Source organism: Gossypium arboreum, chromosome 1, assembly GCF_025698485.1.
Source record: "Gossypium arboreum isolate Shixiya-1 chromosome 1, ASM2569848v2, whole genome shotgun sequence".
Taxonomy (NCBI): domain Eukaryota; kingdom Viridiplantae; phylum Streptophyta; class Magnoliopsida; order Malvales; family Malvaceae; genus Gossypium; species Gossypium arboreum.
Window position 1 is genome coordinate 15,113,479 of NC_069070.1, and position 2,553 is coordinate 15,116,031.

General features: G+C 38.2%; 1 non-coding gene across 1 annotated transcript; it reads left to right on the forward strand.

Moving 5' to 3' along the window:
- The first annotated feature begins 567 nt into the window (after positions 1-567).
- Positions 568-674, forward strand: LOC128281994 (small nucleolar RNA R71). The gene has a single exon (XR_008272309.1). It is a non-coding gene; the product is annotated as a small nucleolar RNA R71 (small nucleolar RNA).
- The last annotated feature ends 1,879 nt before the right edge of the window (positions 675-2,553 follow it).

Here is a 2,553-nt window from a genome sequence, read left to right on the forward strand (position 1 = left end):
GGATCGACGCTTGCTGATTTTTAAGTGCAGTTTCAGTGTTCTGAAAATAGGTTTCCACTACTGAAATAAATTTTGACATCATCTCCTCAAGGTTTAGCTTTTTCTCTTGCTGGTAAAGTTGTTGTTGGAAGCCTGAAGGATGTTGTGGTCTCTGATTTCCTTGGCCTCCCCATGAGAAATTTGGGTGGTTCCTCCAACCTGCATTGTAAGTGATATCATAAGGATTATTTTGAGGTCGAAGATTATTACCCATAAAATTTAGTTGCATTGCATTGCATTACTGGGCGAACCTATGAAGAGCTAAGTAAACCATCAATTTTTTTATTCAAAAGTTCTACCTGATTAGAGAGCATGGTGACCGAATCGACGTTAAAAACACCGGCTGCTTTAGTTGGGTTTGTCCTCATGACTTGCCATTGATAATTATTCAGTGCCATCTCCTCTATAAATTCATAAGCCTCCTCAGGTGTCTTATTATTGATAGTCCCACCAGCAGCTGCGTCAATCGTATGTCTAGTCGAAAGATTTAGGCCATTGTGAAATGTTTGAACCTGCAAACATAAGGGTAGCCCATGGTGAGGGCACCTTCTCAAGAAGTCCTTGTATCTCTCCCATGCATCATAGAGTGTTTATAGATCCATCTGCACAAAAGAAAAGATATCATTCCTTAATTTGGCTGTTTTAGCCGGTGGAAAATATTTAAGTAAAAACTTTTGGTCATTTGTTCCCAAGTAGTGATTGAACCTCGTGGTAACGAGTTCAACCACTGTTTAGCTTTGTTCCTCAATGAAAAGGGAAACAAACGAAGACGAATGGCATCATCAGAAATGCTATTGATTTTAAAAGTGCCGTAAAACTCTAGGAAATTCGCCAAATGAGCATTTGGGTCCTCATCCTACAAACCATCAAACTGAACAAACTGTTGAATCATTTGAATTGTGTTAGGTTTCAGTTTAAAATTATTTGCAGCAACAGCAGGCCTAACTATACTTGACTCAGTTCCTGTTAAAGTAGGTTTAGCATAATCATACATAGTGCGTGGAGCAGAATTCTGATTTACTGGATCAGCAACTATCGCAGAAGGTAGTGGGTTTTCCTGACTTTCAGCCATCTTCTCGGTTGTGGTGGAAATATCGTCCTCTTGCTCTTCCTCTGTGTATCTTAGGCTTCGCCTTATTTCTCTCCGGTTTCTACGAGCTGTGCGATCGATCTCACTGTTAAAAAGTAATGGACCTGACGGATTTCTTCTAGTCATACACTATAAAAACCTGCCAGAAGCGAATAAACAAAAAATTAGAAAAGTAAATAAAAATTTAAACTGCAATAAAAAATGGCTAAAGTAATAAAAATTGAGTGTTCCTAATATCTTAGTTCCCTAGCAACGGCGCCAAAAACTTGATGTGATGTGAGTCGTGATAAGTTTTATAATTTGTGAATGTCTGTTCTCGAAAACTAACTATTATAATGACAAAGGCAAGCGCACCTTATCGAATAGTAGTATAGCTTATGGCAAGACCGGGATGTTGAACCCAAAGGAACTAAAAGTACTAGTATTAACTTTCTTTTTATTATCTAGCCTAAAAATAAAGGGGTTTGTTTTATCTAAACTAATTACTAAACTAAGAATGCACAGGAAGTAAATTAGGGAAATAACTTTTGGGAAAACTGAATGATTTGGACAATACCTAAGGGAAAAATCCACCTAGACTTCACTTGTTATTGACTCTGAATCAGACGATTTATTCATGTAACACCCCAAACCCGGCCCAGACGTTATGGCCGAACCTGACGTGCCACATTGAAGTTAAAAATCCATGTTTCATTTTAGTGTTTTATAAACCGACTTTTGTTGAGCCAACAAAGTGAATGGAAGTTGGGCACCAGGTAGGAATCTGTAACAAAGGAGGTGAGCCATAAAGGCTGCTTAAGTACCAAGCTCTTCGATTGGATCCAATCCTAGACATGCCGACAACCATTGCCACACTTGGTTACAACGAGTTGAAATTTCTTTGATAAATCGATTCATCGTGACGTCATGTTATTTTGAAAATAAGTATCGTTTTAAAAACGTATCCTAAGTCTAGCCCATTTGAATTATTATCAACCAGTTTAAAGTTATAAAAAAAAGAAAAATAAATAGAATAAACCCAAAAAAAAAAGTTAAAATAGCCTTATTACAATCCAAAAATAAATAATAAATAAAGCAACCTAAAGAAACCAGTCATTTATTTTAAAAGCCCAAAAGCGATCATCGTGGCCACTCTGAATCCCCTCCGGCTCCAAGTCCCCATATCAAGACCCACCTGTAAGGTTAAGGAAAGGGGATGAGTTTGGAAACTCAGTGTGTAACAAGCCCCTTTCAGAGCCCAAAACAATATCAGCTTGCTGGGCTTAAGCCCAAATTCCATCTCAGCATATACTGGGCCGAAGCCTTTTCATATTTCATATTACTGGGCCGAAGCCTTCACTATAAATGGTATGGTCCATAGGCCCATTTCAATATCTCATGTAATGTCAATGAAAGAATGCAAGCCCATTTGGGGAGACTACCCG